At 39.6% G+C, this 13,597-nt stretch overlaps 1 protein-coding gene across 4 annotated transcripts in view; it reads right to left on the bottom strand.

Moving 5' to 3' along the window:
* The window catches only part of LOC150077438 (RING finger protein 141-like), a 123,529-nt gene extending 110,976 nt beyond the window's left edge, over positions 1–12,553 (bottom strand). Inside the window, exon 1 of one of the 4 annotated variants that reach the window (XM_090386861.1) lies at positions 12,497–12,553. The gene's annotated coding sequence lies outside the window, so the exon portion shown is untranslated. The other 3 variants (XM_090386862.1, XM_090386859.1, XM_090386863.1) reach the window with 3 other exon arrangements.
* Between the last annotated feature and the right edge of the window lie 1,044 nt (positions 12,554–13,597).

Consider the following 13,597-nt stretch of genomic DNA (forward strand, 5'->3'; position numbering starts at 1 on the left):
GATATGGTAATGTTAGGAAATACTGCTGCTGCACCAATATGCTTGTCAGTTTTAGATTCTATCTAGTGAATTCCTCCAACAGTGTGATCATCCTGGAAGCATATTAATTTTTTTTTTAGACATTCATAGTTTAGTGGTCAAGTGTGAGGGTACAAAACTAACTTAACAAGAACAAGACAATGCTGAAAAAAAGCCATGAGTTAGGGTGGAATTTGAAAGTGTCTGCAATTCTGCCCAGACACAATAGGAGGAAGTATATGATTAGAGCCTTGTCGATCAATTCAGCCCTAGAGAGATTGCTCAAGGGGTAGAATTTTTCTCAGCCTGGTCTGTGCTTGTTAACAGGAGAGACTGCTTCTACAGGGATGGGATACACTTAAATAGAAAGGGTGCAAGAATATTTGCCGATGCTATCGAGGCAGAGTTAGGTGGGTTGGAAAACTGCTAGCTTGGGGGGGGGGATACACGGACTAATAGATTAACAGTAGCCGCTGCCAGCGGTAAAAGTGATTCTTGCACTACTTCTATTGAAATGCAATTGGGCAGCAGCCTGGAAAGCAAGGCAATGAGAATTTCCAGGACTGCTGGGAGTCATAGTGGAACAAGTAAATACATAGGCTGTGTTAGGGTAACTAAGAGTAGAAACAGGTGCATGTATACTTGCTTGTACATCAATGCTAGGAGTATAGTTAATAAATTCGATGAGCTTGAAGTGCTAGTCAAGACATCAAAAGCAGATATTGTTGGGATATCAGAGACATGGTGTCACACAGACATAAGTGCAGAACTGGAATTTGGGGAGTATAATGTGTACAGAAAGGATAGACAGGGGAGGAGGGATTATGTTGTTAGTTAAGAAACCCAAAGTCTAAGGAGGTGCATCCAATTGATGTTGGTGGACAATGCAATGTTGAGTCTGTTTGGTGTGACATAAGCACTAGGAAAGGAAAAATGAGAGTAGGTGTGTGTGTGTGTGTGTTATAGGGCTAATGAATCTGATAAGTATAATGAGCAATTGTGCAGAGAAATAGGGTGGGCCAGTAAATTAGAGTGTCTTATAATGGGGGATTTTAATTTCCTGGATATTGAGTGGAATTTGTGGGTTGGTCACTCACACACTAGCAAGGCTTTTGTAGATTTATGGGATGATTGTTTTCTATAGCAGCATGTTCGGAAGGCAACTAGAGGGAGTAATTCTTGGTGATCTGATTATCAGTAGTGATTCCTTATGCATCAAGAATCTGCAGATAAAGGAACCACTAAATGGCAGTGATCACAGTGTGCTGAAGTGGGATTTACTCAAAGAGGTAACTACCATTAGGGGTAAAGGGAAAGGTTATTGCTTCCGTAAAGGCGACTGCGATGGACTGAGACAGTATTTAAATTCTATACGGTGGAATCAACTGATGATGTTACCAACAGCAAATTCAAAATGGGAAGCATTCAAAGAATTAATCTTGGAAGCCACTATGCTTTCATACCAACAAAGAAATATTGTTCAAGATTTAGGCCTAAATGGATGTCAGATGAACTAATTAGACATGTGACAAAGAAGAAAAATGCATGCGATACATATAAATTAACATGTGACACAGAAGCCTATGATAGATATAAGCTGGTCCGTAACCAAGTTACAAAGGAGGTTAGGCAGGCGAAGGCAGATTACGAGAAATCTTTGGCAAGGGATGCAAAGAAAAACAGCAAAGAGTTCTTTACTTATGCAAACTCTAGAAGGAAGAGGATGAATCAGATTGGCCCACTTGATATCGATGGTTCAACTTTTGATGATCCTGCTCAGGTAGCTGATAAACTGCATGAATATTCTGCATCGACATTCACACATGAGGAGTTATTCAGCGAGGGGAATGCCAGAGGTGTATTCAACTGTGGCAGTAAGCTAGATAATCTTGTAATAACTGAGAGTAAAGTGGAGGAGAATTGTATTGTTGAAGATAAACACAAGAAAGGCACCTGGGGGTGGATGGAATCTATCCAGTTATATTAAAGGAGGTGGCAAAGGAAGTAAGCAATCCGTTAGCCATAATTATGAGAGCTTCTCTCGACTCAGGGGAGGTACCCATGGACTGGAGATGTGCAAATGTGACCCCCAATCCACAAAGCAGGATCAAAGGGAGACACAGGTGATTACGGACCTGTTAGTTTAACTTCTGTTCCAGGGAAATTAATGGAGGCACTGGTTAAAAAAGCATTGCAGGATCATCTAGTCAAGACTTCAGTTATAGCTCGGACACAGCATGGGTTTGTTAAGGGAAGTCTTGTCTGACTAATTTGATTGGAAGATGTAGTCACAAAGGAACTGGATGCAAAGAATAAATTTGATATCATATAGTTGGATCTTACAAAAGCCTTGATACTGTTGCACGTGGAAGACTGCTGCACAAATTGGAGCAGTGTGTCATTGGAGGCAAATTGCTGCTATGGATAGGGGGATGGTTGAGGGGGAGAAGACAGAGAGTGGTAATCAATGGACACTGCTCTTCGTGGACTAATGTTATTAGTGGAGTCCCTCAGGGTTCAGTGTTGGGTCCATTATTGTTTTCTGTATTTATAAATGATATTGATGATGATATATCAGGCTTAATGTCCAAGTTTGCAGACAATACGAAGGCTGGCAGGGTTGTTAATGACACTAATGACAGTACACTGTTGTAACAGGATCCAGAAAAGTTGAGCAGATGGGCTGAGAGGTGGCAAATGAAGTTTAACATTGACAAATGTAAAGTACCACATATGAGAAGCAGTAATCCCAGAGTAACATATCAACTCTGTGGTACCATACTGACAGTGGTAGTGAATGAAAAGGGCCTGGGGGTAATTGTGCAGGCAGATATGAAGTTTTCTGGGCAGTGCACATGGTCTGCAAGAGTAGCTCATGGTGTCTTGTCAATGATATACACGAATTTTTCTAGCAGCGATAAGGAGGTGATTATTCCCTCGTATAAGGCAATGGTCTCTGGAGGCTTCATTTTAAGAAGGATGTAGAGCTGTTGGAACGAGTACAGAGAAGGGCAACAAGATTAGTGAATGGAATAAAGGGTTGCTCTTACAAAGAAAGGCTCAAGTTTTGCAAATTACAGTGTCTGGAGACTAGGCACTTGCGAGGTGATCTGATTGAGGTGTATAAAGCCTTGAATGGTTTGAGCATGCTCAGTGCTGATGGGATTCTTCCTCTTGCTCAGAATAATCACCTGAGAGGGCATAAATTCAAATTGAGGAAAGACAATGTAGGTTAGATGTGGGGAAGTTTGCCTTTAGCCAGCGTATGGTTGATTGCTGAAACAAACTTCCATCTGTCATTGTAGAAGTTGATAAGCTTAAATAGATTCAAGGCAGATTTACAAACATTTGGAGTGAGTGGATGGGTGAAATAAAGGTTTGTTTTTTTTTTTTTTTGGCTGATGCTATATAAGCTTGCTTTCTTGCATCATGTGCCTTTGCTAATGCTAATGCTAAAAAAACTGCATGAGCTTTGAGTGGCCATGGTTCAGGTATTCTCTGTACCTCACGAACTCCTCTATAAACATAAAATATATTTTATTTTGAAGTTTGTTCTTTTAGATTGGCTATTCACGACACAGTCAGTAGAAAAATTGGAGGGGAAGAAATGTCCGAATTAATGAAATTTTTGGTTACAGTACACACTCACAACAAGAATATACCCAGCTCTTTGACACAGCATGGCCTAAACAATGCCACCCATATACACACTACTCTGACTCCTGCAGGCACCAGCTGGCAGAGTAGAGGTAGCAATATATAACAAATCTGTTGGTAACACTCTAAGATGTATCTCAATCAGTTAATGTAAAATTGGATAAAATTGAGATTATAATGGGGCACTATGGTGAGATCCAAGGAATATTGGATCTCACCATAGTGCCCCATTATAATCTCAAAAGAGATCACTCATACTACATGATGGAAGAGATGGGCTGCTGGAGCTTAGTTCTGGAAACTAAACAAGGGTTTCACCACTTCAAACCACCAACAAACAAAGTGGGGTGCTGCACTGGATGATGAGAATCATCTACCACCCAGTATTGCCTGGCGACAGAGAGCAGTGGCATTCCTGTGTGTATGTGTGACACGAATGTTACTCTTTGACATTTGCTTATGCTGGTTTATCCAAGGGTGATCACCTCCAGTACACCACATGCAGTTTAACACTTTGCACATGTGGGTATACCCTGAGTTACTAACAGTCCAATCACTGTGAAGCTGCAAGAAGAGGATTTGGTTGTCACAGAACAGCCAAATTTAAATAAAGTTCAGTCCACTTGAATTCAAATAGGACCTACCATCAGCATTTTGGACTCTCAAGTAACAAAGCCTTAGTCTGTCATACATGGAAAAAAGTCAGCAACAATACTCAGGGCCCAGCATATTTTGCATTTGAAATTTAGACCTGCATACACACACACAGAGGCTGGATGCAATATACACTGTATGAAGCAAAAATCATAAGTATAACTGGAGCATATGTCCTGCTGTTTCCATATTTGATATCATGCATATAGTATGTGCAAGTCGACTCAGCTGACTGCAAAACTAATTTAAAATCCCTAAAAAAAAACAAAGTAAGAGAGGTTCAACAAATTTACATCATAACAATAATATGTGATTCTTACAAATAATAAGTATAACATAGCCCATGTATTTATTTACTTGTTCCATTATGATGCCCACCAATCACTGAAATCCCCAGCACCTTGATTTCTAGGCTGCTGCTCAGTCTAATAGAAGCAGTGTAAAAATCACTTTGAAATTATTTGCAAGAATTCTACCATAGGCTTCTGTGTTGTCTGATAATTTATATGCATCCTACACATTTTCTTCACTGCCACACGTCTCATTAGGCTGAACAGTATTTCTTAGTTGGTATGAAAAGCCTAGTTACTTCCAAGATTAATTCCTTGAAAGCTTCCCATTTAGAATTTGCTATTGGTAACATCATCAGTTGGTCCCACTATATAGAATTGAAAAACTGTCTGAGACCACTGTAGTCACCTTTACAAAAGCAAGAATCACAAGTAATTACCGACACGTTAGTTTAACTTCTGTTCTGGGGAAAATAATGGGGGCCACTGGTTAAAGAAGCATTGCAGGATCATCTAGACAAGACTGCAGTAATAATTCAGACACAGCATGGGTTTGTTAAGGGGAAGTCTTGTCTGACAAATTTGATTGGATGCTATGATGTGGTCACAAAGGAACTGGATGCAAAAAATTATTCTGATATTATATACTTGGATTTCAGAAGAGCCTTTAATACCATTGCACATGGAAGACTACTATACAAATTGGAGCAGTATGGCATTAAGGGCAAGTTGCTACAATGGTTAAAAGGATGGTTGGGTGGGAGAAGACAGAGTGGTTATCAAATGACACTGCTCTTCTTGGATTAATGTTATTAGTGGAGCTCCCCAGGGTCCAGTGTTGTGCTCATTGTTGTTTTGTATATTTATCAATGATACTGATGAAAGTATATATATCAGGCTTAATGTCAAAGTTTGCAAATGACACAAAGATGCAAGAATGTTTGCTGATGCTATCGAGGCAATGTTAGGTGGGTCGGAAAACTGCTAGATTGGGGGGATACAAGGACTAATAGATTAACAGTAGCCACTGGCAGAGGTGAAAGTGATTCTTGCACTGCTTCTATTGGAATGAGCCGCAGCCTGGAAAATAAGATGCAGGATATTTCAGAGACTGCTGGGAATCATTGGGGTACAAGTAAACACATGGGTTGTGTTAGGGTAGCTAAGAAAAAGAACAGGTGCATGTATACTTGTGTGTACACCAATGCTAGGAGTTTAGTAAATAAATTTGATGAATTTGAGGTATTGCTCAAAACATCAAAGGCAGATATTGTGGGGATTTCAGAGACGTGGTGTCACACAGATATAAGAAATGCAGAACTGGAATTTGGGGAGTACAATGTGTACAGAAAGGATAGACAGGATAGGAAGGGAGGAGGGGTTATGCTATTAATTAAGAAACACATAAAATCCAAGGAAGTGAAGCCAGTCGACATCGCTGGACAGTGCAGTGTCGAGTCAGTTTGGTGTGACATAAGCATTGGGAGATCAAAACTGAGAGTAGGAGTGTGCTATAGGCCTAATGACTCTGATGAGTATAATAAGAAACTGTTCGGAGAAATAGAGTGGGCCAGTAAATCAGAGAGTCTTATAATGGGGGATTTTAATTTCCCAGATATTGACTGGAATTTGGGGGCTGGTCACTCACACAGTAGCAAGGCTTTTGTGGATTTATTGGATGATTGTTTTCTACATCAGCATGTTCGGGAGGCAACTAGAGGGAGTAATACTCTTGATTTGATTATCAGTAGTGATTCTTCATGCATTCAGAATCTGCAGATAAATGAACCACTTGGTGGCAGTGATCACAGTGTGCTGAAGTGGGAGTTACTCAAAGAGGTAACTACCATTAGGGGTAAAGGGAAGGGGTATTGCTTTCGTAAAGGCGACTACAATGGACTGAGACAGTATTTAAATTCTATACAGTGGGATCAACTGATGATATTGCCAACAGCAAATTCAAAATGGGAAGCATTCAAAGAACTTATCGTGGAAGCTACTAGGCTTTACATACCAACTAAGAAATATTGTTCAAGGTTTAGGCCTAAATGGTTGTCAGATGAACTAATGAGGCATATGGCAGAGAAGAAAAATGCATGGGATACATACAAATTAACACGTGACACGGATGCCTATGATAGATACAAGTTGATCTGTAACCAAGTTACAAAGGAGGTTAGGCAGGCGAAGGCAGATTACGAGAGATCCTTGGCAAGGGATGCGAAGAAAAACAGCAAAGAGTTCTTTACTTATGTAAACTCTAGAAGGAAGGGGATGAATCAGATTGGTCCACTTGAGATCGATGGGTCAACTGTTGATGACCCTGCTCGGGTAGCTAACAAACTAAATGAATATTTTGCATCGACATTCACACATGAGGAGTTATTCAGCGAGGGGAATGCCAGAGGTGTATTCAACTCTAGCAGTAAGCTAGAGAATCTTGTAATAACTGAGAGCAAAGTGGAGGAGAAATTGTTGAAGATAAACACAAGAAAGGCACCTGGGGTGGATGGGATCTATCCAGTTATATTAAAGGAGGCAGCAAAGGAGGTAAGCAAACCCTTAGCCATAATTATGAGAGCTTCCTTGGACTCAGGGGAGGTACCCATTGACTGGAGATGTGCAAATGTGACCCCAATTCACAAAGGGGGATCAAAGGCTGACACAAGTAATTATAGACCTGTGAGTTTAACTTCTGTTCCCGGAAAATTAATGGAGGCACTGGTGAAAGAAGCACTGCAGGATCATCTAGACAAGACTTCAGTTATAGCTAGGACACAGCATGGTTTTGTTAAGGGGAAGTCTTGCCTGACCAATTTGATTGGATACTATGATGCAGTCACAAAAGAACTGGATGCAGGGAATAACTTTGATATTATATACTTGGATCTTAGAAAGGCTTTTGATACTGTTGCACATGGAAGACTGCTGCACAAATTGGAGCAGTGTGGCATTGGAGGCAAGTTGCTGCTATGGATAAAGGGGTGGTTGAGGGGGAGAAGACAGAGAGTGGTAATCAATGGACACTGCTCATCGTGGACTAATGTTATTAGTGGAGTCCCTCAGGGTTCAGTATTGGGGCCTTTATTGTTTTCTGTATTTATAAATGATATTGATGATGGTATATCAGGCTTAATGTCCAAGTTTGCAGACGATACAAAGGTTGGCAGGGTTGTCAAGGACACTACTGACACTATGCTGCTGCAACAGGATTTGGAAAGGTTGAGCAGATGGGCTTCGAGGTGGCAAATGAAGTTTAATATTGACAAATGTAAAGTACTACATATGGGAAACAGCAACCCCAGAGCAACGTATCAACTCTGTGGTACTACACTGACAGTGGTAGAGAATGAAAGGGACCTGGGGGTGGTGGTGCAGGCAGATATGAAGTTCTCTGAGCAGTGCAGACGAGCTGCAAGAGTAGCTCATGGTGTATTGTCAATGATATATAGAAATTTTTCTAGCAGGGATAAGGAGGTGATTATTCCCTTGTATAAGGCAATGGTCAGGCCACACCTAGAGTACTGTATACAGGCCTGGAGGCCTCATTTCAGGAAGGATGTAGAGCTGCTGGAACGAGTACAGAGAAGGGCAACTAGATTGGTGAATGGGACAAAGGGGTTCTCTTACGAAGAAAGGCTTAAGTTTTGCAAATTACAGTGTCTGGAAACTAGGCACCAGCGGGGTGATCTGATAGAGGTGTACAAAGCCTTGAATGGTTTGAGCATGCTCAATGCTGATGGGATTCTTCCTCTAGCTCAGAAAAATCACCTGAGAGGGCATAAATTCAAATTGAGGAAAGACAGATGTAGGATAGATGTGCGGAAATTTGCCTTTAGCCAGCGGGTGGTTGGTGGGTGGAACAGACTTCCATCCCTTGTCGTGGAAGTTGATAGCCTAAATAAGTTTAAGGCTCAGCTGGACAGGTATTTAGAACGAACAGAGGGGTGAAGTGGAAGTGGTTATTTTTATTTATTTATGTTACTTTTTTTTTTTTTTTTTTTTTGGCTGATGCTGCATAAGCTTGCTTTCTTGCATCAAATGCCTCTACTAATGCTAATGCTAATGCTAAAGATTGGCAGGGTTGTTAATGAGAGTAATGACAATGTGCTGCTGCAACAGGATCTAGAAAAGCTGGGAAGATGGGCTGAGAAATGGCAACTGAAGTTTAACATTGACAAATGCAAAGTACTGCATTTGGGTAGAGCTAACCCTAGAGAAACGTACCACCTGTGTGGTGCTACATAGGGGGTGGTAGAGAATGAAAAACACCTGGGGGTAATTGTGTGGATATAAAGTTTACTGAGCAGTGCAGACAGGCTGCCAGAGCATGTCAGGATTCTTTTCAATGATACACCGAAATTTTGCTAATAGGGATAAGGAGGTGATTATCCCTTTGTATAAGGCAATGGGCAGGCACACCTTGAATACTGCATACAGTCTCGAAGCCTCATTTTAGGAACGATGTAAAGTCGCTAGAACAGGTACAGAGAAGGGCAACAAGATTGGTGAGAAGAGCGAATGGGGTTCTCTTACCAAGAAAGGCTTAAGTACTGCAAATTGAAGCATCTGGAGACTAAGCACCTACGAGGTGATCTGATTGAGGTGTATAAGGCCTTGAATGGGTTGAGCAGGCTCAATGCTGATGGGATTTTTCCTCTTGCATAAATTCAAATTGAGGAAAGACAGATGCAGAACAGATGTGTGGAAATTTGCCTTTAGCCAGCAGGTAGTTGATTGCTGGAACAAACTTCCATCTCGTTTTGAAAAGTGATAGCTTAAATAAATTCATGGAAGAACTGGACAAACTTTTAGATCAAATGGATAGGCGAACTCAGAAATTTTTTTTTTTTTTTTTTTTTTTTTTTGGCTGATGATGTTTATGCTTGCTTTCTTTCATCATATGCTTCTACTAATGCTAATAATAAATGCAACTTTCCAAGCTCTTCAGTACTTACTAATCTGAAAAACATATATATGTGAAATTTAAACTATTCCCCATTGAACAGTAAAAATTCAGATTTCCTCCCAATTTTTTATCCCTGCATTACTAGATATAGGCATATTTTTGAAAAGCATTGCTGTTTGGAAAAATCCTCTGGAAGCCATATTTTACTAACCCAAAGTTTAACATATTCACTTTAAAATCAGTGTGACTCCCGTAACTTGCAAACTATGACAGATCCATGCTGTTTCTTCTGGGGGAGGGGGCAATATGACAATGATAAGCAGTAATTAAAAATTATAGTGAAATTTAGCTTGAATTTTTAACTAGTATAAAGAATTGGGCCTCAACTGGAGGGGGGGGGTGATATTATGACTATAAGAGTCAATATAAAAATGGAATGCATGCAGCAACCCATACTCACGATGTTATATCACTGATTACCTATTGAACTGGCAGCGATACTTCACAATATTTCATTTATAATGAACTTCAAAGTAGTATAATGAATGGCATCAATTTAATCGTGTCATATATTGTGACTACCTTCACAATGAGTTACCATGATATTGCACTATCTCAAATAAGTAAAGGTTCGCTAATAGAGAAGACTATTGTTACTTATTGTTACTCTGGGTGGTGGTATCCGCTGAGAATAAGTAACAATAGTCTTCTGTATTAGTGAAGACTCTCTTATTCCAGGTAGTGCAATATCATAGTAATTCTTTGTGAAGGTAGTCACAATATGACATACAATTAAATTGATACCATTCATTATACTACTTTGTAGTTCAGTACGAATGAAATATTGTGAAGTATCACTGTCAGTTCAATTATTTTCTTAGTTAATCACTGATATCATATATTTGGATTTCAGGAAAGCTTTTGACACTGTTGCGCATGGAAGACTATTGTACAAATTGGAGCAGAATGGTATTAAGGGTAAGTTGCTACAATGGATAAAAGGATGGTTATGTGCGAGAAGACAGAGGGTGGTAATCAATGGGTGCTGCTCTTCTTGGACTAATGTTATTAGTGGAGTCCCACAGGGTTCGGTATTGGGTCCACTGTTGTTTTGTATATTTATCAATGATATTGATGAAGGTATATCAGTCTTAATGTCGAAGTTTGCAGGGTTGTTAATGACAGTAATGGCAGTGTGCTACTGCAACAGGATCTAGATAATTTGGGCAGATGGGCTAAGAAGTGGCAACTGAAGTTTAACCTTGACAAATAAAAGTAATCACAGAGAAACGTACCAACTGTGTGGTACTACACTTAAGGTGGTAGAAAATGAAAAAGACCTGGGAGTAATTGTGCAGTCAGATATGAAGTTTTCTGAGCAATGCAGATAGGTTGCCAGGGCAGGTCATCGGGTTTTGTCAATGATATATAGGAATTTTGCTAGAAGGGAAAAGGAGGTGATTATCCCTCTGTATAAGGCAATGGTCAGGCCACGCCTTGAGTACTGCGTACAGGTCTGGAGGCCTCATTTTAGGAAGGATGTAGATTTACTTGAGCGTGTACAGAGAAGGACAACAAGATTGGTGAGGGGAATGAAAGGATCCTCTTATCAAGAGAGGCTTAAGTTCTGCAAATTGCAGTGGCTGGAGACTAGGCACCTGCGCGGTGATCTGATTGAGGTGTATAAGGCCTTGAATGGGTTCAGCACGCTGAATTCTGATGTGATCCTTCCACTTGTTCAGATTACGAACCTAAGGGGGCATAAATTCAAATTAAGAAAGGACAGATGTAGAATAGATGTGCGGAAATTTGCCTTTAGCCAGTGGGTGGTTAATTGCTGGAATAAACTTCCATCTGTCTTTGTGGAAGTTGATAGGCTGAATAAATTTAAGAAGGAACTGGACAGGCATTTGGAGGGAATGGTGTGATTTTTCTTTTTTTTTTGGCTGATGCTGCATAAGCTCATACATTTGCTTTCTTGCATCACATGCCACTACTACTACTACTAACTACCCAGGATTACTAAGTTCTAAATATCACTGAACACCGTTTTTTTTTTTGTTTTTTTTTACAATAAAATATTTCCCAGAGTTCCATAATAAAATCTTGCTTATGGTAATATAAAATTGGTTTTCACCTTGGTATGATTTACTTTTTTATTTCTCAAAGCAACCAAGAAATACCAGGCTTTGTGAAAAAATTGTTTTGCCAGGTTAATGGCAAGCATTTAATTCATTTACAAACTGAACGCTGAATCACGACTGAGCCACAGACTATATTATTATTCTGTGGCTTATAGTTTCTCAGTTCGATTAGTAACAATTGTTACCAAAAGAAACGCTCTCTAATCATACACTTCATATAAGATAGGTATCGGAATGATAAATTTAGACCACACATATAGTAAACAATCAACAGATCTGACAACTGTTACATACATACATGTATTTTGAATTTAGATACGCACCACATACATTTCCATAACAAGACACCCTCTCAATTTTTATTATACTGCCATCAAGTGAAAAAATTTTAATTACGATCTAATTTCCACCCAAATTTCGAGAGAGCCATCAAAATCACGTGGTTATAAACTTGCACCACATAGCATGTTATTATAAAGTAAGGCGCTGCAGCGAAAATATCGACAAAATAAGAGCAAGAAAACTTTCGAGTACAAGCTGGATACACACCACGCAGAATTTTGGTCGTCACTGTGTAAAAGGCACGTCACACTCAAATTTTGACAACGTAGATCTTGTAACAGAAACCAAGCTTGAAGACACACACATTGAATGCTCTAATCTGTACTATAACCAATAAAAATATGGCACCATAATAAAAATTCAGGGCAAAAGCCTCAGGCTGTGGAAAATTTACAGATACATATATCAGTTAGTACAAATGCATCATCATGTCCATACGCAATGAATTAATGGAAATTATTACAGAGGCATTGCTTCCTTACATCTCATACTGAACGTCTTCGCAACAAAATGCCTATAGGATTATACTTCGAATAAGTCATCATCATCATCATCATCAGCCATTTTCAATCCACTGCAGGATGAAGGCCTCTCCAGCAACTTTCCAGTTCCTTCTGTTTTGAGCACTGGACATCCATTTACTACCCACAAACTCATGAATTTCATCTATCCATCTCCACCTTTGTCTTCCAGGTTTTCTTCTAGCTCCTCTTGGATACCATTCTGTTATTTTCTTAGTCCATCTGCCATCATGTCTTCGAGCTATGTGTCCTGCCCAAGACCATTTTAGTTCTTTAGTTTTGATAAGAATGTCCTTTACTTGAGTTTGTTGCCTAATCCATGTGTTTCTCTTCTTATCTAACAGTCTTATTCCCAATATGATTCGTTCCATTCTTCGCTGTGTAGTTCTCAGCTTCTCTTCCATTCTTTTGGTGAGTGCCCAAGTTTCACTTCCATAAGTCATGATGGGGAGTATACATTGGTCCATTATTTTACGTTTCAGACAAACTGGGATATTGCTCTTCAGTATGTGACTATATTTTCTGAATGCTATCCATCCAAAATTTATTCTTCTCTTGACTTCCAGCCATTTATCATTATTACAGCTAATAACTTGTCCCAGATAAGTATATGACTCCACCTTTTCAATTACTGCTCCTTCAATCATTATTTCCCTTTCTGTGGCATACTTGTTCATCATTACTTTTGTTTTAGCCATATTCATCTTTAGTCCAAAATCCTTACTAGCTGTGCATAACTGATTAAGATTTTCCTCTAATTCTTTGGGATCATGGCTTATGACCACAATGTCATCTGCAAATCGTAAATGGTTTAGGTACTCTCCATTCACATTGACTCCTTTCTGCGACCAGTCTAATCTTCTGAAAGCTTCCTCAAGGGCAGCAGTAAACAGCTTCGGAGATATTGTGTCTCCTTGTCGAACTCCTTTCTCAATTTTAAATTTCCTACTGTCTTTGTCTAGTCTAATAAAGGAGGTAGCACTCTCGTATATTTTCTTCAAAATCATAATATATGGGGTATCAATGCCTTGTCTTTCCAGTGCCCGAAACATTGCCTTATGC

This window comes from Mastigoproctus giganteus, chromosome 12 (assembly GCF_048544385.1).
Source record: "Mastigoproctus giganteus isolate SK-2022 chromosome 12, ASM4854438v1, whole genome shotgun sequence".
In the NCBI taxonomy this organism is placed as follows: Eukaryota; Metazoa; Arthropoda; class Arachnida; order Uropygi; family Thelyphonidae; genus Mastigoproctus; species Mastigoproctus giganteus.